The sequence below is a fragment of the Lissotriton vulgaris genome, chromosome 5 (assembly GCF_964263255.1).
Source record: "Lissotriton vulgaris chromosome 5, aLisVul1.2, whole genome shotgun sequence".
Lineage (NCBI taxonomy): Eukaryota > Metazoa > Chordata > Amphibia > Caudata > Salamandridae > Lissotriton > Lissotriton vulgaris.
In genome coordinates, this window is record NC_141693.1 from 1,971,186,930 (window position 1) to 1,971,209,704 (window position 22,775).

Consider the following 22,775-nt stretch of genomic DNA (forward strand, 5'->3'; position numbering starts at 1 on the left):
GGTGGCAAAGGGCCAGATGCATCATGCATTTTGCTCCTCGCAAACGAGCCAATTCTCAGAATCGGCCTGTTTTCTATCGTAAAAAATGCATTTCTGATGCAGCAAACACAATTTTGCGATTCAGTAACTTGTTACCGAATCGCAAAATAGGTTTGCGATTCGGTATTGGGAAGAGGCGCGTTTAGGGCGTCCCTTCCAAATAGCGAATCCCAACGGTATACATTAATGTTTTGTGACCGTGAATGAGGTTGCAAAACATTTGCATATTACTACCTACATCAAGTAGGTGGTAACCCATTTGTAAATCGGAAGGGGTCTCCAAGGGACTCCTTCCCCTTTGTTAAATCATTTTTAAGAGCAGGCAGTGGTCCCACGGACCACTGCCTCCTCCTAAAAAATGAAAAGAAAACTTTTCATTTCTTTTTTAAACGCATCCCACTTTACTTTAAGGAAAATGGGATGCGTTTAAAAAAATAAGAATTGCCTTATTAAAAAGCAATCACAGACACGGTGGTCTGCTGAGCCCAGCAGGATACGATCCCTGTGATTTTTGAGATTCCTAGGGGGTTGTAAATTGCAAACTACCTCATTCATATATCTGAGGTAGGTCATATGCGATCCCCTAGAAATCGCCAAAAGTGTTAAACACACTTTCATGCATTCCCTTTTGCGATTTTCGAATTGCGAATTAGGAAATCGTAAAATGGTTTGTTGATGCATCTGGCCCAAAGAGTCTTTAACTAGGGTGCCTAGAAGCTCAGGTTGGGAGGGCCCTGATGGATGTCTCAACAAGATTTGAGAATAAAGAGATAGCATTAAAGGACAACATCTCGTTCTGAAACCCTAAGCTCTAACATTAGCGCTCTACAGTAACAGCAAGGCAACTCACAGCGCTTTATACCATTACAAAATAAGCACACACATGACGACAAATAATCTTGTACGTGTTTTAGCATCACAAGATTAGAGCACCAGTGGAAACGCATGTTCCACCACGCCCATGTGTGGCATACACCTCCACAGTGCCAAGGCGATGACTTGAACCATAAGTGAGGCAGGCTGCCTGGCACCGTGGACTGCCCTGCACCTTCTGCCCAAGATCACATGCCCACATTGAGACCGATGCCGCTGGACGGCATCACCCAGAGGCTAACATTCTTCTCAATGCATCTTGGGAGAAGATACAGAGCCAGATTTTAATCCTTCTAGAGCTAAAGGGACAGAAAACTATTTTAAAAAATACCTTAGTGAGCAGATGTGGAATATGAAAAGCGAAAAATAAGATGAGGACAATTAAAATGGGATAAGCTAAATGTGCCACTGTCAAAATAGTTCCTCCTAAACAATTCAATCTGTGTGACATTTTGCTTACATTTTTCAGGTCTAGACGAGGGGCAATTACATGGAAATATATTTACCTGGGAGAATTTACCAAAGGGTGCTCTTAAACTGAGATATGCGATATTGAATGGTGGAGGAGAAGGCCAGCATCTGCTGAGGGCACTCCTGTTCACCTATCCTGCCTGCCAGGGATGGCATTAGTGTCCCCTGATCCAGAGGTCTACAGTAGTAGCGTTACACGAGCACAAGGTGCCATGCAGGAGGCTGGCCATTGGTCCAATGCTGCCAGCCATCGGAGTACTGATCCTCATCCCAAAACCAATGAAACGTGAATTGAGTCTAAAAAGTAGGGGTGGGCGACATATTCCGCTCTGCCGGCAGAGTTTTGGCCACTCCACGTTACACTCTGAACGTGGAGGTCTGGCCAAATTCAGCCAACTGCATCATGACAGAGTTTTTCTCACACACGACTTTCTAACTGTAAGTTGGCAAGCACGAGTGAGATTGGTCATCCCCTGGCGTGATTTTGAGTTGCTAGGAGGGCACCCAACGAGAATTCTCGAAGTGGGCGGTTGTGACCGTTCGAGGTCAGAAAGCTACAGCTCAATTAGAAAATCTACTTGAGTAGCAGCAAAAGGAATTCGATAAAATGCACCCTCTAGCACACAATGTGGTCCATTTCTGGCTGATTTTTCAGCGTGGAGCGAGCTCCCGGTGCTAAATCACAGCACGAGCAGTGCAATGTGCCTATTTCCACCTGTTGGCGGAATTCTGCAGCTTCTCGCAGAATGTTTTTGTAACTCTGCGGAGTGAAACTCCACGAGTTCCACCCAGGCTTACTAACTAGGAGGACACATGGAAGACAGGCACCATAGGTGGATCTTTTCTTTTATATTTTGGATGACAATCCTGTGATATTTTAGCACGGTCTCTTCCATACTCCAAAAGTTACAATTGGGAGTGAGTTGACGGGTACACAGGAGTTGTTCAGAAAAACATGCATTCTATTTTTGAGTCTGTACAACAAACTGGGACGCATCCTGTAAATTTGTGGCCTCCATATTTTATGCTGGCATCTTAATGAAACATCATTATGGTATACTAATCAGCAACATAAATTTGTTTCAGAAATTGGCTAATAACTTGGAGGGAAAGAATATCTTTAAATCATTCCACGTATTAAGCTTTCCAAGTCTTGAGGAAAAGAAATGGCGAATTCTTACCCAGTACTTATCAGCATGTTAATATATTCATGACTCCCACAGAGACGCAGCTCCATTCAGCAGTTTTACATGCTACCAGTACGCCGGCCCTGTTCACAAATCATTACAAGCCTACTGTGTAGGTCTGAAAGAAAGTGCGGAGAATCAGACTCAAATTCGACTGCCTGGGCCCCCCGCGGAGATGGGGTTCAGCATGTGATAATCTCTGTCGCTAATAAGAGTTGACACCGTCTGACACTTCTTTACCAGCACAGACCTTTCAGTGATATGCGACTTTCTAGGCTGCTGGCCACCTGATGATCATCATCGCTGCCTGGTAAATTTGCCTCTTGTGGCTCCGCCACGTTACATGCGGTACTCGCGTGGATGCATACATGGAGTCTGGGGGAACTGGATACGATAAGCCACTGAGCCAAACAACCTGCCCATCTTATTATGTGAAGATCAGCAATAGAGTACTAAATCCAACTTGGTAGCCAGAGTGACTAGTCAAATGAGGTTCCAAACCTGTTAACACGTTTGATGTGGAGGGCGGGGGGGAAATCGCAGGCCTTTGTTTTCTAAAACCTCACTAACTGGATGGTTCTGAAGCTCTTTCGTGAGTCTACTAGTTCTAGTCATGTGTCAAAAAGACGGTCTTCTCTTGGTGGTGAACCGAGTTGTTTAAAAAATTTGATGTAGATGTTTTGAAGCTCAGCCGTGTACGCTGAAACCTACATTGTCTCCGCATGTTACAACCGTCACACAAATCACAAGAGACAATAACCCCACAAGACTTATGCAAATAATGGAGTGCTGGGCCCTCATGGAAGAAATTAAGCAGGGCGTTACACCAATAGTCAGCAGAAGACTATTTGGAAGTCTTTGGAGAATGGAAAATGCCCTTCTTCCCTAGCACCAAAAAGTGGATTCAGCACTTTCAAAGGCTAGACGGTGTATACGAGCATGGAACGTTAATTATTTTCAATAAGTGGGTGGTGTATTGGCCAGTCACTTCGTAAAAACCAAAATCAACTTAAAATAATCTTAATGAAGGAACAATAAAGGAGCAACCAGCTCCTTGAGCCAAAGCAAACAGATCCTGCAATGCCCTTCATGAGTTAGACTCATATATGGTAATATTTAGTTGGCACAATATAAAACTTGGAGTGAATACACGATCTTGTTGTTTGCGAAAAACTAGCCCACCACTGACTGCGAGTCTTGCAGAATAGAAGTATGCATCCTTTAAAACTGTAATCTCAATTAATCTAGAGCCAATCCCTGTAAATTTATCCTCGAATCCGAATAGCAAACATTTTACTTTGTGCTCTTGACCATTGTAGCAAAAAACATTGCCTAAAGTATAACTGGGAAAAGGGTTTTTGGTCAGAAGACTGGAGAAGCCGGCTTGCCTCCCGCATCAGTGCCTCAGTGTTCTCGCCGGTCTTCCATTGGATCTTGGAAAAACTCAGGCAAATCATGCCTGGTGGTCTGAGAGACCAGGACACATCAGACTAAGAATGACCCAACCACAGGAGGTCCTGAGCTTGTCCATGAACATGTAGATGATAAACAGCAATGGGGAAGGGAGTGTGAAGAAGGCCATATAAAGTTATTACAATCTCTGGGAAGTTTGGGTCTGGGTGAGGTCCTCCCTACAACCACAGTATCACCCAGAGTTTGTTCCAAGTTCTATCAGGACGTGGCGAACCAAGAAATCGAAGACTGTAAACAAACGCAACAGGATCAACCGAGAGTGAGGCATTGTAGAGCTTGGTGTAGGCTGACCTTGGAGCTACAGACATAAAATCCATCCGTGATGCACTACAGGCACCAGCTGAACACAGACTGGGAACCATGGCCGTGCCAAGCTACTGATAGTGAAAATGACTTATGTCCATGGGTAATGCTAAGCAGGAGTGGTTACAGGTACAGAGAGGAAACTAACAAAGATGCAAGAGCTGTTGATCGGGCCTTGACAAGACAATGCATTCCTAAGGATTCTGGTCTTTCGTGGCCTTAGGCTGAAGTCCACGACTATCATTGGTCTGTTAATCTTCACGATGAGAGTGGGCGTTGAACCAATGAGAGATGCAAAGAACTGGGTATTTATGAAAGGTGTTCTGAATTCAGGGTGGGGTTCTAAGGGCTAGGTGGAAGGACTCTCCATCTTTTACAACAATCTTTTCCCGTTCATGGCTGAATCAAATTACATTCAGACTGGGCGCCAGCTAAACTGCTGCACGAGGTACAAGAACAATCCTAAGAAGTTGATGCTGTGGGGATAGACAGCGGTGAAGTGACGTGTTTGTTTATTATGTTTGATTAATGAACAGTGTGTATGTGAGAGTGTGCGTATGAGTGTTTGTGAGAGAGTGAGTTATAGAGAGAAAAAGAATGTGTGTGTGTGTGTGGGGCGGGGTAGGGAGTCAATACAAAAAAAAATCCATTCAGAGTTGGTGATAGTATGTAGTTGCCTGGTTATAGGAAGACGGGTATCAATTCTGGTTGAGTAGCTCAGGATTTTCATGTTCGAGAGTCAGCTGTGTTAGGTATGATGCTGAGTGGCCAATTGTCCATATTCTGTGGGAGGCTGTCTGTGTAAGCAGCTGTGCCTGTGGGAATGGTTCTGGGCGAATAGCAAGTGTGCTCGCTGATGAAAGACAGTGACGGAAGTTGTTGCAGGTGAGTTGTGTGATACTAGGAGTGAAGTGAGTGGGTCAAATGACATGAGTGGCTGCACGTGGCGGTGATGCACTTGGATGCAGGGGAGTACCTACTACAGAGTGTTGTGCGGTGAGAGTGGTGCTATGGATGGTCAATCTTGTGAGGGATTGGGTGGGTGCCAAGTCAGGGTTAGGGCTGAAGCTGCAAAAGCAATTTAGCCAGGAGCTGGGAGAAGTGTTCTGAGAACAGGTACTAGGAAGTTGTGTTGGGAGAGTGATAATATGAGAGGTAACAGGTTGGTGAGTGCTGTTGCTTAGGGTGGGTTTGATAGAATGGCTTTGAGGGAGAATGATGAGAATGATGCTGTACGTAAGGCGAGGTGCCCAGTTTGACACAGAAGAGTAATGTGATTAAAAGATGTTTGCAAATTGGAGCGGGTGGTTGTTCTACTTTCAAAACTAGTGACCTTCGGACATCAATGGGTACCTGGGAGCACAAAGCAATCCATACAGATGGCAGTTCCTCTGGGGATTCTGGGGTGAGGATCAGGACAGGTTTGGAGGCGGGCCCTAGCAGCACTGTGCTTGAGTGACATGGGCGCAGGATCAGTCCGGGGAATCTGGGTACTGGTAATGAAAGGAAGCAGAGGAGGCAGGTCACCTGATTGTAAGGTGTGGTGATTTCATTCTCTCTCACCATTTACCAGGCTTTTGGGCTTAACCGCATCGCTGCTGCGGATATTTTTGCGCTGTGCGGCTGTTTTCAAATAACCGCGTTACATGACGAGCTCAGCTCGTCATCCGCACACGTCACCCGTGGCTGATGACGAGCTGAGCTCGTCATCAGCATCAAAGGGGTTAAAGAGTATGAATGGCTGCAGAATGGCAGGTTTCCCAATGAAAGCTTGCAATTTCATTCCACTTCAAGGGGCCATTCGGTGAAGAAACAATAAACTTATGTACCCGGCTCTGCATCTCTAAATCAGCAGCAATAGAAATTGGAGAATGCTGCTTTTATTGTACCCTCATTCACCAAATGGTACCCAATGAATTAATTCTATAGGGCCTTAAACCTGTTTCACGTCTAGGATGACAAACAAATTCCAAATTTTGACAAAACAAATACAATGTAAATGCTCGACCTGTCAGCCTTAGGATGGTCTTCCCACAGACATTTTGCCTTGCTTCTCTATATTTTATCTGATCTTGTTTTCTGGGCCTTCGGACAGTGCTAAAGGGCTCACTTGCTAAAAACATGGTAACATTGGCTTATACCCAAAGGGCATATTCAAATTACCTGTAAGTCCCCAGAAAAGTGGAACTTGATGTACCCAGGGCCTGTAAATTATATACTACCAGTGGGCCTGCAGCACTCATTGTGCCATCCACTTAAGTAGTCTCACCTACCTGTCTCAGGTCTGCCATTGCAGCCTATGTATGCAGTTAAAATGCCAATGTAAACTATCAAAGTAAACTTCTTGCCAGGCCTAATCTTTCCTTTTTAATACATATGAGTCACCCGTTGGGTAGGCCCTACACAGAGGGCAGGGTGCAATGTATTTAAAATGAGGACATGCACTTTTAAGTTTTTCATGTCCTGGTAGTGAAGAGGTCTCCAATGTGTTAATTTACCACTGCCTCTCCCATAGGATAACAATGGAGTTACTTTATTACATTTAATAAGCTATAACTTTCAATTGGGAGCAAGTAGACAGTTCATATTTGTTGTCTTTGGAATAGCAATGATAAATCCTCTTTAATGGTGAAGTCGGATTTTGAACTATAATTTTGAAAATGGCACTTTTAGAAAATTGTCATTTTCCTACCATGGCCATGTAGAGCCTGTAGCCTTCTCCTTGGTCACATGACTGGGTGTGGCTGGCAGTTGGACTTTGTGCATTCCTCCCAGATAGTCACACACAATAGAATGCTTAGATGTGTGTGGATGGGCCATCATTGTCAGAATGGGGGACAGAGCTGGGTAAAGCTCCACTTACACCTGAAAAAGCTGTGTCCTGCTTTTACACAAAGGATAGCATACCTCCTGTAGTTAGTCTGGAAACAGGGCATTTGAGGCAGGAAACCTGAGCACTTCAAAGGAAATCCTCAGAAGCTTCTCCCACTTCAAAGAACGCACCAAGTATATATATTGGAACTCAGACACCAACTCTTCAGTACACTTTTAGAACAGTGGAAGACTGCCAAGAAGGACTACTGTGCAGCAGGAAGGACTTCCATTATGCTGGACTGCTGCCCTCCAGCCTGGGTGAAGATTGGGCCTGCAACTTGAATCCAGGACCACCAGATTGAAGAGGGTCTCTTGTAAGACTACATCCTTCTGGGAGACCTCAACTTCCACCTTGAAAAGATCAACGACCGCAACACCGCCACCCTCTTGGACAACCTCGCCAACCTCGGACTTAAACAACTGGTCACTTCCCCCACCCACATCGCAGGTCACACACTCGACCCCATCTTCACCTCCAGCAACCATGTCTCCTTCAGCCACACTACGGATCTCCTCTGGACTGACCACAGCTGCGTTCACTTCACCTACAACAAGCCGAAACCCATCATCCACCTCCAACCAACTCTACAAAGAAACTGGAACAAAATCACCACGGAGCAGATCTCCACATCGCTCCTTCTAACCTCCCCAGCCCTCTCTTCAAACGCCAACGAAGCCGCCTCCAACCTCACCCTTTGGTTATCCAACACCGCCGACACCTTAGCACCACTGAAAAAACGTCAACACAAACTTGGCATTAAGAAGGCCTCATGGTTCAACGATGACCTCAAGAAGTCCAAGAAACTCTGCCGCTCCCTTGAAAAGGCCTGGAAAAAAGACCCATCCACCAGCACCAAGGACGCCTTCAAAAGCGCCATCCGTACTCACCACCAACTGATCCGAAAAGCCAAGAAAACAGCATTCAAGGATCGACTTGACAACAACGCCCACAACAGCAAGGAACTTTTCAACATCGTCAAGGAATTTTCCAACCCCTCGGCCAACTCCAACGACATCACCCCCTCTCAAGCCCTCTGCGACTCCCTAGCCTCCTTTTTCCACAACAAGATTGCTGACATCCACAACAGCTTTGACAACCAACCCGGAAGCCAACCCACCCTACCATCAGCTGACCATCTTCCCCCCGTTAACACCCTTACAGCCTGGAACCCAATCTCCACTGAGGACACCATCCGCCTGATGAATTCCATCCACTCTGGATCCCCCACAGACCCATGCCCTCACCACATCTTCAACAAAGCAGACTATGTCATAGCTCCGCACCTCCGAGACGTCATCAACTGCTCCTTCAATTCCGCTACCTTCCCAGAAGACTGGAAACACGCTGAACTCACCGCCCTTCTGAAAAAACCAACAGCAGACCCCACCGAACTCAAAAACTACCGCCCCATCTCGCTTCTTCCATTCCCGGCCAAAGTCATCGAGAAAGCTGTCAACAACCAGCTCGCCGCCTTCCTCGAAGCCAACAAATCACTCGACCCCTCACAATCTGGCTTCCGAGCCAAACACAGCACTGAGACCGCCCTCATCGCAGCAACAGACGACATTCGAACTCTACTGGACAATGGAGACACAGTCGCCCTCATCCTCCTCGACCTCTCTGCAGCCTTCGACACAGTCTGCCACAGCACCCTTTTACAACGCCTCAGAAACATTGGAATCCAAGGAAAGGCACTGGAATGGATCACCTCGTTCCTCACCGGAAGAACCCAGAGAGTCCGCCTCCCACCATTCAAGTCCGAGGCCTCTGAAATCATCTGCGGCGTACCACAAGGATCCTCACTCAGTCCCACCCTATTCAACGTATACATGAGCCCCATCGCGACCATCGCCCGCCAACACAACCTCAACATCATCTCTTACGCGGATGACACTCAACTGATCCTATCCCTCACCAAGGACCCCAGCACCGCCAAAACTAACCTACACGAAGGAATGAAAGAAGTCGCCGAATGGATGAAACAAAGCCGTCTGAAACTGAACTCAGACAAAACAGAAGTCCTCATCTTAGGTAAATCCCCCTCTGCATGGGACGACTCCTGGTGGCCGGAAGCCCTCGGAAATGCACCCATCCCGACAGACCACGCACGGAACCTTGGCGTCATCCTGGACTCTTCACTCTCAATGAACAGACAAGTCAGCGCCGTATCCTCTTCCTGCTTTAACATTCTTCGCATGCTCAGAAAAACATTTCGCTGGATCCCCTCCGAAACAAGGAAAACAGTCACCCACGCTCTAGTCACGAGCCGACTGGACTATGGAAACACCCTCTACGCAGGTACCACCGCTAAACTCCAGAAGAAACTACAACGAATCCAAAACGCCTCAGCCAGGCTCATATTAGACATCCCACGCAACGAACACATCTCTGGTCACCTCAAAGACCTCCACTGGCTACCCGTCAATAAGAGGATTACTTTCCGTCTGCTTACCCACGCACACAAATCACTCTACGACATCGGACCAGAATGCCTCAACTCTCGACTATCCTTCTACACCCCCTCCCGCCAACTTCGCTCTTCCAGCCAAGCCTTCGCCACTGTACCTCGCATCAACAAGACCACCATGGGAGGCAGATCCTTCTCATACCTGGCTGCCAAGACATGGAACTCACTCCCCGCTCACCTTCGCCTCACCCAGAATCACCTAACGTTCAGAAAGCAGCTTAAAACGTGGATATTTGACAAATAATCCTCCTCCCCTTCCTAAGCGCCTTGAAACCCTCTGGGTATGTAGTGCGCTATACAAATTTTATGACTTGACTTGACTAACCTGGATTCTTCGAACTGTGAGTCCTGCCCTGCCAGGTGGTGCCATCCCAGTCCTGGACTTTGAAGAGGGTCAGGAGGTGCTCTGCCAGCCCTGCTGCCTGTGGACACAGCAGAACTGATGCATTTTCTCTGCTGCATGACGCAACCCCTACAGAACCCAAGAATCGCCGCTTCTGCATGGACGCCGCTTCTGCATGGACGTCCCTGTGGTAATGACTCCTCATTGCCCATTGCAGCTTCCTAGAACCGCCGCTGCGCTATACATCTCCTCGCCTGTACATTGCATCGCCTCTACTGCGCGACTCATCCTCTACACAACCAGGATAGAAGTACTGTATTCAGCGGACCTACATGGGTCCCTGTAGCTGGCCAGCGCTACATCGCGATCGGCCTGAACTTCTGACTTTGGCCTGGTGTAGGGCGACCAGATATCCACAGTTGGCGCTTTGTGTTTTTTGTCACTACGGTTCTACGGATTAGATTTTTGCCGTTTTGGTCTCAATTTATTCACATTTTCTCTATTTTTCTTATTAGGTGTATGATTCTTCTTGTGCTGTGTTATCACTCTATTACTGTTTGAAGTGCTGCATAAACATTTTACACATTTGCACTAGGTTAAGCCTTAGTGCTCTATGCCTAGCTACCAGAAGGTTGAGCATAGGTTAATTTGGGATTTGCTTGTGACTTCACACTGACAAGGATTGTAGTTGCTGCTTGAGTAGGGTTTCACTCTCCTCTACCCGTAACTCAATTTCTTACAGTAACAGTTATTGAAATTTTGCAGATTAAAATAAAATCTTTGTGAGCTGAAGAAATGGAACCTTCATAAAGAATACAGCCCTAGTCAATAATGTTCCAAAAATGTTAAAATAAAACGTTTTAAAGTTTTGTTTTGAATTATTCTCACAGTGAGCCACAACCCTACAAATGTGTGCCCTTACCAGTGCATGTATACATTTATGGTGCGGCTAAACTTTATTGTGTTTACCCAGTTCCTTAAATAATTCCATGGTTCGTTGCAGGGGGATAGAGATTGGTTTGGGATACAAGGAGAAGAGGGTATGCAATACAGAGGCATTGTAGCAAAGTGGGGTTGAGATAAGGCAGAAGGAGACATTACAAAGGTATAGTTTAAGGAGGGGGATTAGAAAACGGCAGAAGAGCAAGGTACTTACCTTCGGAAATGCCTTTTCTGGTAGAAATCTATCCTACCAAAGATTCCTTACTTTAGAATATTCTGCAGGCGTCAGACTGGATCCAGAAAATCCTGAAAATTCCAGGAATGTACGAGTGCAGCCACGCTGAACAATCTGTAGCGCCCACTCGCCTCAGGGAACAGCTTGCCACTTCAGTAAAAAGTAAGGGATCCTGCCTCCCACCAGATGGTGGTATGTTGATATGGGCAAACTAAAGAGGTTTGTAGGGCACGCCAGCTGATGGGGTGGAGGACATGGTTGCACAATGTCGCTAGTGTCTAAGAGATTTGTAGAAACTTCGACAACTGCCACAAAAGGATGGGAAGCCTGCTGCCCCCTGGGGATGGCTGGTATTTTGGACGAGACTGAAGCCCTCTACTGTAGCCATGAAAGGGGGAAAAAGAAAAGTGAGGTTGTTTGTGGGGAAGTTGGGCGGGGTAGACAGACCCACAGATCGAGCTGTAACTATGCTCTCTTTAAAGCGATCCATCGCTGTAGCTGCCGCGTTGCTGACCAGGCGAGAGCCATCAAAGTTTAGGTCCATGATGCTCGCTTGGACATGCCACGAAAAGCACATTGTCAGCAACCACGAGTGGTGCTGAAGAGCCACCGTGGAGCCCATGGCTCTGTCTAGCAAGTATGTTGTGTTCCACCCACAGTTGATGGGGAACTTGACTCCATCCTCGCCATCAAGCATACCTTGTGTAAGGCTTGCAGAAGCCTCCTAATGGGACCAAAGGCAGCACCTGCACCATCGACAGCATGTGTTCAGCCCACTAGCGCCTCCTAACTCCTCCTACCAGTTCTCTCCATAGGAAGACTGGACAATAGCAACCGGATCAAAAGCCCCATAATCAGCGTAGTCACTCCCAAGGACCATTCCAAACTCTGGCCTGCTAATCACTGTGTTTGGGTAGGTCAGGGTCAGCCTTAGTCTTGTCTTAACTTTGAGCGGGTTTGTTGTAGTGCTGGCTCGGAGTTGGACAAGATAATGGGGTCGTAAACATCGTGCGGGAATGGACAAACTCTGGTAAAGGTAAGGGACGTGGATGGGGGCTTGGGACTGGAGTCAGTCCAGATATGGGAAAGTATTTAGAGAGCCCAACTGGAGACAGAGGGAGGTCCCACTGGATGTAACCCAGTTGGGCAGGCTGAAATTAAGATTCCCCTTTCATGAGCAATTCAAATACTTTTAAGTACTATAACATCACTCTTCAATCATTCCAGAAGACAAAATCCAGTACCACAACACTATAGGAGAAGTGCAAATAATGTAATGTTGTCTCTCTTTAAAATAAACTACAATATATATGAATCCAAAATTGAGCAATTACAATTATACCAACAATTAAAATACAATTTAAAAATAATTTTCTCTAGAGTTAAAAATTCTTGTGCTAACTACACCGCACGGCGCAACACAATTTAAAATAACAAAACCCAGTTGGGGCCAGGAAGTGCACCAGAGGGAGTTGGCTACCCAAAAACGAGGGATATAGCCTCATAAAACTCCTTAGGTTGGGAAGGAGTCTCTCCGCTCTAGGAAATTCAGGGAGACGTGGAGTCGAGTTTGGCACCAGTTCCACAGGAGGGGTGCGGGAGCAGGTCCTAGAGGCACAACGAAGTCCCGACTTGAAGGGCTGTTGTGAAATCAAAATGGTGCTCTTATGACTTCTTTTTTCTTTGCCTTACTCGATGATGATGATTGAAGACGACCGGTCGCAGAAACGGCTCAGGCTTTTGGCCAAAGTAGATCCGCCTGACCGAGGTCTTCCAAGAGACATGGTCCAACATAGGATCTTTCGATGCCTTACAGCAAGGAGCTTCGTCTCCCATTCCCACATCGACTTCAGGTGCATTGATAAGCAGCAGAACTTGGGAGTCGTAGCTCGACCTCAAGCCCCAAAGACAGATTAAGTGGGGATCAGTCACACACATCCATCTGTGATACTCCCTGTAAGGTTTATAACACGAAGGATTTGATGGGGACATGTCCCTAGTAATCTAGAAACTGTTTTAAAAGAATGGCATCAACAAAAATAGGGAAAAAGTTGGTACAAAAGTGACCAAGGAGCTACGAGTGTTGGCGTCAAAAGAAAAACTGTTGTCAGCGTCCTGGGGGGACGCCTATACAGACACTGCACACGTCACATCCGGCGCAGATTACATCACTGTGGAACTATCTGCTCCACCTACAGGCTCACAGCGTTACTGTTCAAGATTTTCCTGATGAAATCCTGAAGGTAAGGAATCTACATTTAGAAGTCTCTTCTAGAAGAGTAGCATTATAAGAAGCATTATAGCAAGGGGGAGATGGATGAGAAGGGGTGAGGAGGAGGTAAGAGGAGACAGTGTAAGGGAATGGACAGACGGGGAACCAAGGGCAGAGGAGTAACATTGCAGAAGAGTTATAGCAAGGGGGGAGATTGATGAGAAGGGGTGAGGAGGTAAGAGGAGATAGTGCAAGGGAATGGACAGACGGGGAACCAAGGGCAGAGGAGTAACATTGCAGAAGCATTATAGCAAGGGGGGAGATGGATGAGAAGGGGTGAGGAGGTAAGAGGAGACAGTGTAAGGGAATGGACAGACAGGGAAACAAGGGCAGAGGAGTAACATTACAGAAGAGTTATAGCAAGGGGGGATGGATGAGAAGGGGTGAGGAGGTAAGAGGAGACAGTGCAAGGGAATGGACAGACGGGGAAACAAGGGCAGAGGAGTAACATTACAGAAGAGTTATAGCAAGGGGGGAGATGGATGAGAAGGGGTGAGGAGGTAAGAGGAGATAGTGCAAGGGAATGGACAGACGGGGAACCAAGGGCAGAGGAGTAACATTGCAGAAGCATTATAGCAAGAGGGGAGATGGATGAGAAGGGGTGAGGAGGAGGTAAGAGGAGACAGTGTAAGGGAATGGACAGACGGGGAACCAAGGGCAGAGGAGTAACATTACAGAAGCATTATAGCAAGAGGGGAGATGGATGAGAAGGGGTGAGGAGGAGGTAAGAGGAGACAGTGTAAGGGAATGGACAGACGGGGAACCAAGGGCAGAGGAGTAACATTACAGAAGCATTATAGCAAGAGGGGAGATGGATGAGAAGGGATGAGGAGGAGGTAAGAGGAGACAGTGTAAGGGAATGGACAGACGGGGAACCAAGGGCAGAGGAGTAACATTACAGAAGCATTATAGCAAGGGGGGATGGATGAGAAGGGGTGAGGAGGTAAGAGGAGACAGTGCAAGGGAATGGACAGACGGGGAACCAAGGGCAGAGGAGTAACATTACAGAAGCATTATAGCAAGAGGGGAGATGGATGAGAAGGGGTGAGGAGGTAAGAGGAGACAGTGCAAGGGAATGGACAGACGGGGAAACAAGGGCAGAGGAGTAACATTGCAGAAGCATTATAGCAAGAGGGGAGATGGATGAGAAGGGGTGAGGAGGAGGTAAGAGGAGACAGTGCAAGGGAATGGACAGACGGGGAAACAAGGGCAGAGGAGTAACATTACAGAAGCATTATAGCAAGAGGGGAGATGGATGAGAAGGGGTGAGGAGGAGGTAAGAGGAGACAGTGTAAGGGAATGGACAGACGGGGAACCAAGGGCAGAGGAGTAACATAAGAGTTATAGCAAGGGGGGAGATGGATGAGAAGGGGTGAGGAGGTAAGAGGAGACAGTGCAAGGGAATGGACAGACGGGGAAACAAGGGCAGAGGAGTAACATTACAGAAGAGTTATAGCAAGGGGGGAGATGGATGAGAAGGGGTGAGGAGGTAAGAGGAGACAGTGCAAGGGAATGGACAGACGGGGAACCAAGGGCAGAGGAGTAACATTGCAGAAGCATTATAGCAAGGGGGAGATGGATGAGAAGGAGTGAGGTGGTAAGAGGAGATAGTGCAAGGGAATGGACAGACGGGGAACCAAGGGCAGAGGAGTAACATTGCAGAAGCATTATAGCAAGAGGGGAGATGGATGAGAAGGGGTGAGGAGGAGGTAAGAGGAGACAGTGTAAGGGAATGGACAGACGGGGAACCAAGGGCAGAGGAGTAACATTACAGAAGCATTATAGCAAGAGGGGAGATGGATGAGAAGGGGTGAGGAGGAGGTAAGAGGAGACAGTGCAAGGGAATGGACAGACGGGGAAACAAGGGAAGAGGAGTAACATTGCAGGAGTATTATAGCAAGGGGGGCGATGGATGAGAAGGTGGAGGAGGAGGTAAGAGGAGACAGTGTAAGGGAATGGACAGACTGGGAAACAAGGGCAGAGGAGTAACATTGCAGGAGTATTATAGCAAGAGGGGAGATGGATGAGAAGGGGTGAGGAGGAGGTAAGAGGAGACAGTGTAAGGGAATGGACAGACTGGGAAACAAGGGCAGAGGAGTAACATTACAGAAGCATTATAGCAAGGGGGGAGATGGATGAGAAGGGGTGAGGAGGTAAGAGAAGACAGTGCAAGGGAATGGACAGACGGGGAAACAAGGGCAGAGGAGTAACATTACAGAAGCATTATAGCAAGGGGGAGATGGATGAGAAGGGGTGAGGAGGTAAGAGGAGACAGCGTAAGGGAATGGACAGACGGGGAAACAAGGGCAGAGGAGTAACATTGCAGGAGTATAGCGGGGGCGATGGATGAGAAGGGGTGAGGAGGTAAGAGGAGACAGTGCAAGGGAATGGACGGACGGGGAAACAAGGGCAGAGGAGTAACATTGAAGAAGCATTATAGCAAGGGGGGCGATGGATGAGAAGGGGTGAGGAGGAGGTAAGAGCAGACAGTGCAAGGGAATGGACAGACGGGGAAACAAGGGCAGAGGAGTAACATTGCAGAAGCATTATAGCAAGGGGGAGATGGATGAGAAGGGGTGAGGAGGTAAGAGGAGACAGTGCAAGGGAATGGACAGACGGGGAAACAAGGCCAGAGGAGTAACATTGCAGGAGTATTATAGCGGCGGCGATGGATGAGAAGGAGGAGGAGGTAAGAGGAGACAGTGTAAGGGAATGGACGGACGGGGAAACAAGGGCAGAGGAGTAACATTGCAGGAGTATTATAGCAAGGGGGAGATGGATGAGAAGGGGTGAGGAGGAGGTAAGAGGAGACAGTGCAAGGGAATGGACAGAGGGAGGAAACAAGGGCAGAGGAGTAACATTACAGAAGCATTATAGCAAGGGGGAGATGGATGAGAAGGGGTGAGAGTAGGTAAGAGGAGACAGTGCAAGGGAATGGACAGACGGGGAAACAAGGGCAGAGGAGTAACATTACAAAAGCATTATAGCAAGGGGGAGATGGATGAGAAGGGGTGAGGAGGTAAGAGGAGACAGTGCAAGGGAATGGACATAGGGAGGAAACAAGGGCAGAGGAGTAACATTGCAGGAGTATTATAGCGGGGGCGATGGATGAGAAGGAGGAGGAGGTAAGAGGAGACAGTGTAAGGGAATGGACGGACGGGGAAACAAGGGCAGAGGAGTAACATTGCAGGAGTATTATAGCGGGGGAGATGGATGAGAAGGGGTGAGGAGGTAAGAGGAGACAGTGCAAGGGAATGGACGGACGGGGAAACAAGGGCAGAGGAGTAACATTGCAGGAGTATTATAGCGGGGGCGATGGATGAGAAGGGGTGAGGAGGTAAGAGGAGACAGTGCAAGGGAATGGACAGACGGGGAAACAAGGGCAGAGGAGTACCATTGCAGAAGCATTATAGCAAGGGGGAGATGGATGAGAAGGGGTGAGGAGGTAAGAGGAGAGAGTGCAAGGGAATGGACAGAGGGAGGAAACAAGGGCAGAGGAGTAACATTGCAGAAGCATTATAGCGAGGGGGAGATGGATGAGAAGGTGGAGGAGGAGGTAAGAGGAGACAGTGCAAGGGAATGGACAGAGGGAGGAAACAAGGGCAGAGGAGTAACATTACAGAAGCATTATAGCAAGGGGGAGATGGATGAGAAGGGGTGAGGAGGTAAGAGGAGACAGTGCAAGGGAATGGACAGAGGGAGGAAACAAGGGCAGAGGAGTAACATTGCAGGAGTATTATAGCGGGGGCGATGGATGAGAAGGAGGAGGAGGTAAGAGGAGACAGTGCAAGGGAATGGACAGACGGGGAAACAAGGGCAGAGGAGTACCATTGCAGAAGCATTATAGCAAGGGGGAGATGGATGAGAAGGGGTGAGGAGGTAAGAGGAGAGAGTGCAAGGGAATGGACAGAGGGAGGAAACAAGGGCAGAGGAGTAACATTGCAGAAGCATTATAGCAAGGGGGAGATGGATGAGAAGGGGTGAGTAGGTAAGAGGAGACAGTGCAAGGGAATGGACAGAGGGAGGAAACAAGGGCAGAGGAGTAATATTGCAGAAGTATTATAGCAAGGGGGAGATGGATGAGAAGGGGTGAGGAGGCAAGAGGAGACAGTGCAAGGGAATGGACAGAGGGAGGAAACAAGGGCAGAGGAGTAACATTGCAGAAGCATTATAGCAAGGGGGAGATGGATGAGAAGGGGTGAGGAGGTAAGAGGAGACAGTGCAAGGGAATGGACAGAGGGAGGAAACAAGGGCAGAGGAGTAATATTGCAGAAGTATTATAGCAAGGGGGAGATGGATGAGAAGGGGTGAGGAGGTAAGAGGAGACAGTGCAAGGGAATGGACAGAGGGAGGAAACAAGGGCAGAGGAGTAACATTACAGAAGCATTATAGCGGGGGGATGGATGAGAAGGTGGAGGAGGAGGTAAGAGGAGACAGTGCAAGGGAATGGACAGACGGGGAAACAAGGGCAGAGGAGTAACATTACAAAAGCATTATAGCAAGGGGGAGGCGATGGATGAGAAGGGGTGAGGAGGTAAGAGGAGACAGTGCAAGGGAATGGACAGAGGGAGGAAACAAGGGCAGAGGAGTAACATTGCAGGAGTATTATAGCGGGGGCGATGGATGAGAAGGGGTGAGGAGGTAAGAGGAGACAGTGCAAGGGAATGGACAGATGGGGAAACAAGGGCAGAGGAGTAACATTGCAGGAGTATTATAGCGGGGGCGATGGATGAGAAGGGGTGAGGAGGTAAGAGGAGACAGTGCAAGGGAATGGACAGAAGGGGAAACAAGGGCAGAGGAGTAATATTGCAGAAGTATTATAGCAAGGGGGGAGATGGATGAGAAGGTGGAGGAGGAGGTAAGAGGAGACAGTGCAAGGGAATGGACAGACGGGGAAACAAGGGCAGAGGAGTAACATTGCAGGAGTATTATAGCGGGGGCGATGGATGAGAAGGGGTGAGGAGGTAAGAGGAGACAGTGCAAGGGAATGGACAGATGGGGAAACAAGGGCAGAGGAGTAACATTGCAGGAGTATTATAGCGGGGGCGATGGATGAGAAGGGGTGAGGAGGTAAGAGGAGACAGTGCAAGGGAATGGACAGACGGGGAAACAAGGGCAGAGGAGTAACATTGCAGGAGTATTATAGCGGGGGCGATGGATGAGAAGGGGTGAGGAGGTAAGAGGAGACAGTGCAAGGGAATGGACAGAGGGAGGAAACAAGGGCAGAGGAGTAACATTGCAGAAGAGTTATAGCAAGGGGGAGATGGATGAGAAGGGGTGAGGAGGAGGTAAGAGGAGACAGTGCAAGGGAATGGACAGAGGGAGGAAACAAGGGCAGAGGAGTAACATTACAGAAGCATTATAGCAAGGGGAAGATGGATGAGAAGGGGTGAGGAGGTAAGAGGAGACAGTGCAAGGGAATGGACAGAGGGAGGAAACAAGGGCAGAGGAGTAACATTACAGAAGCATTATAGCAAGGGGGGCGATGGATGAGAAGGGGTGAGGAGGTAAGAGGAGACAGTGCAAGGGAATGGACAGACGGGGAAACAAGGGCAGAGGAGTAAGATTGCAGGAGTATTATAGCGGGGGGATGGATGAGAAGGAGTGAGGAGGAGGTAAGAGGAGACAGTGCAAGGGAATGGGCAGAGGAGTACCATTACAGAAGCATTATAGCAGAGCAAAGGAGCACCAGCGGAAGAGGAGAGGGAGAAGAGGAGGCAAGAGGAGACAACACAATGGCATGGACGGGGATACACAAAGGGGAGTCAAGGGTCGGCATCATAGAAGGGTTGCAGCAATAAAGGGGAATACGCGAGAAAGAGGGCAGAGGGAAGAGGAGATTGCACAAGGACATCCACAGAGCAGGGCAAGAAGAGGCTGAAGAGGGTAGGAATTATAATATCATTGTGACAAGGTGGGGGTCAGAGAGGGTGGAGAGGAGGCAAGAGGAGACAGCTTAAGGGCACAGACACGAGATCTTAGATGTCTGAGATATAGGCCGAAGTTACGCATAACAAAAGGTATAGGTGTTTTGGAATTAAAAAAATGCCATGAATACAAACACCTTAAAAACACTCCTCAATAGGTCAATGCCTGATCATTAGATCTAACTTGTAAGCTGCCAGAAGTACAGCTCTAGGTAAGGAGAGCCGACATTATTACAAATTATCATTCCATAAATATGAAAATAGAATTTGCATGCACGAATGTTGCTAAGAATAACACTTCTTTAATTATGACAATCCCTCCTAACCCCTCCTGCCGCCATATGTGCACGCCTTAGCACAGGGCAGGGCCATATGCCGCCATGTGGACAGATCAGCTCAAAAAACCCAATATGTTCCTAAAAGCAGCACAGCAGCCGGTTGGGGCAGATGCAGTTCTGCACACTGCTTTCACACTCCATCCATTTACGCCGCTGCCTTCCAGACAGCGAGCACATGACGTCCCCAGTGGCACCATAGTACTTTAGCAGTTCTTCGCGAATGAGAACTGCACGGCAAAGCCGGACTGTGGCCACGAAGAACAAGTTATTCATTTTGGTAACACTCTTTCTGGTGCATACTCTATCTAATTGCAAATTCCTCACCTTGTGAACATTCCATAGATGTCAGACTGGATTTGGAAAACACACAATCAGCACTCCTGCATGCAGGTCTGTGTCAACAATGTTCCCCCAGGAAGTGACAAATTGAGACGCATACCAGCACCTTCCAGCCGCACAGACGTCAGTTTCTTTTGTAGGGTTGCTCGACACAGAGTCCATCAGCAAATTGGTATGACGAGTGTGGAGATCTCAAGAGTGGGACCAATTTAGGAATACCTGGGTGCTTAACTTGAGCAGGTGGTTTCCGGTGCTAAGCACCAGCACTTAATTGTCAACACCAGCACTTATGACTGTCTGCCACATGGTGGTTCTGTTTGAAGTGCACAACAACAGTTCTTTATTAAATCAATGCACATTAAAAATAACTAACACCTGCAGTCCAAGCCATTATTATAACTTTGATAACCTGAAACAGTCTGAATTGTCACACTTCGAAGAATGTGAAGCTTGGTAGTTGTGTTGGTGCAGCCACTGGCGGCCCTGGCAGGGGCATTGGGCAGTGCAAGCTGCAGTGGCCCGACGAGGGCCCCGGCATTTATTCTTTTACAAATTAAGCACTGGAGTAAAACCTGTGCCACACAACACGGAGAAAGGTGAGGAACCTGTGGTTAGAGTCTCCATCAGAACAAGCTTTCCCAAAAGTAAGCAGCGTATCCTTCTGATGGATACTTCTAACCACAGATTCCTCATCTTGTGGATGCATACCAAAAGCATACCTGCCCAGGTGCTGGTTCTGTGCAATGGCTCAGGTCAAATGCAAGACCAACTGGGAGAAACGACCACCACGAGGGACCGGACTATCAAGGCAATAGCTCTTCATGAATGTGTGCACCGGTGCCCAAGAAGCAGTCTTAAGGATATCCGGGACATAGAAGCATCCTAGGCTCAGAAGGAATGAGCCCTCAATCGTTCAGGTGGCTTCTTCTTGGCGAATGTGTAGCAGATCTTAATGCAGACGACCATCCACTTAGAGATGGTTCCTTTCTTCACTCTTGTGCCAGAAGCCCTGCCACCAAAGAAATGATCACCCACCTGATGGCTTCTGGCACAATCAATGTAGAAAGTGAAAGCTCTTTTGTGATCCAGACGAAGTCTGTCCTTCTCGTTTGAGGGGTACGCCGGGACAAAGAAAATCAGATGGGGAATAGTCTGACTGAAATGAAAAGATGTCACTACTTTCCATAGAAATGCAGCTCAAGCCCTTAACACCAATTTGTTTGTAAAAAGGTTGTATAAGGCAGCTGGACTGAAAGTGCCTTCAGCTCACGTGCACGATGAGCTGATAATATTAGGACCAAAAAGGCTGTTTTTAGGGTCAAAAGGTGTAGTGGGTAAGCGTGAATTAGTTCAAAAGGGGTGCACATCAAGAAAATGCATAATCATGTGCTGTTGAATGAGTAGACTGGGCATGGAATATTTACCCTCCCTCATCAGTTTATTTGTTTTGCTTACATCAGTGTAGATGTGGCGATGGCATCTTTAAACCAGTCTTATTTTTTTTTTTTTATTAAACAGATTTTATTGATTGCATAGTAAGCATATGTCCTGCAATGCTCTGTCATCCAGAGACCATCACTGAACAAATCACAAATGCAGTCATTTCTTTTAAGGAAGTAGAATGTACAAAACAAACGGTGTATCTAACTAGTCCCTCCCACCAACACCCCCCCCACCACCCGCAACTCCCCCCCCACGCGCTTCTGCCTGCCCCACTCATAAGGTACACCTCCAGTACGTAATGCATAATGTGCACCGATAAGTTCACAGATTTGCCAGGATTGTCCGGCTATATCTGAGGCTAGTCCGTATTGTCCTCAGGTGGTGGGTCTAGCTCCTGTCCATGATAGTCAGCCCACCTCTTCCAGATCTTAAAGTGTTTTCGCGGGCAGCCCCTGGCCACAAAGATAGGTTGCTCCAGCCCCATGCTGAAGTCCATGCTGTTTTTCCAGGCCATGAGCGATGGAGCCTGGGGCGCCTTCCATGAGCGCGCAATATCTCTCTTTGCTTATGTTAAACCCAGTAAAAGTAAATGGCGCTTGTACCTGTTGCCTCCCACCCCAGCCATGACGTGTAGCAGTGTCAGCTTAGGGTCTCTCTGAAGTACCCAGGCTAAGGCCTCGTCCAAACACTGGAGCACCCCTGTCCAAAATCTCTGCAACGCCCTGCATTCCCACACTGTATGCATCAACGTTCCAACCTCCGAGCCACACCTAAGACAAACGGGGGATGCAATCAAACCCGCCTTCCACAAGCGCTGTCTAGTGTAATATGTACGGTGTAGGTACCTAAATGGAATGAGTCGCAGGCGCGTGGAAATTGCAGCTCCCCAGGGCCCTCCAGTGCCTCCACCCAATCCTCCTCATCCAATTCCCCAACATCCTGTTCCCATGCGGTTTTAAAGCGTTGCAGATCGGTGGAGCAGTGCCGTACAAGGGTTTGGTAGATGCGGGACAATTTCTTGTCGGGTAGCTCCATCATGAAAACTTTTGCCTCTAGCGGACTAAACTCCGGGAGGTCCTCCAGCCCCGCTATAAATGGCGTCAGGGCATGGCGGAACTGAAGATATTTATAGAATTGGGTTCTCGGCATCTCAAATTCATCCCGCAGATCATCGAAGGACTTGAGCACACCCCCCGACATAACGTCCCCTAATGTAGAAATGCCGATCGCGTCCCATCCCCGGAAGCC

The 22,775-nt window shown here is 48.0% G+C and overlaps 1 protein-coding gene across 2 annotated transcripts in view; it reads right to left on the reverse strand.

Moving 5' to 3' along the window:
* Window positions 1–22,775, reverse strand: part of MAPKAP1 (MAPK associated protein 1) — a 928,195-nt gene that overhangs the window by 20,107 nt on the left and 885,313 nt on the right. The gene's annotated exons all lie outside the window — the stretch shown is intronic.